Genomic DNA, 229 nt, shown 5'->3' on the forward strand with positions numbered 1-229 from the left:
GGCTCACACTTGTTCAGCTCACTTAGGAGGCCCAGACAGGAGAGAACTCACAAATTTGAGGCCAGCCTGAGTTACACACTGAGACCTTATCTCACCACCCACAAATAACCCCTCAAAAGCTAAAGATTGATCCATTCAGTATACATTTTGGACATCCTACCTTCACGTCTACCACACTGAAAAAGGAAGGAAGGAAGGAAGGAAGGAAGGAAGGAAGGAAGGAAGGAAG

At 46.3% G+C, this 229-nt stretch overlaps 1 protein-coding gene across 2 annotated transcripts in view; it reads left to right on the top strand.

Moving 5' to 3' along the window:
• The window catches only part of Ppp2r3c (protein phosphatase 2 regulatory subunit B''gamma), a 23,607-nt gene that overhangs the window by 12,555 nt on the left and 10,823 nt on the right, over positions 1 to 229 (top strand). The gene's annotated exons all lie outside the window — the stretch shown is intronic.

The sequence above is a fragment of the Grammomys surdaster genome, unplaced genomic scaffold (genome assembly GCF_004785775.1).
Source record: "Grammomys surdaster isolate TR1022 unplaced genomic scaffold, NIH_TR_1.0 98, whole genome shotgun sequence".
In the NCBI taxonomy this organism is placed as follows: Eukaryota; Metazoa; Chordata; class Mammalia; order Rodentia; family Muridae; genus Grammomys; species Grammomys surdaster.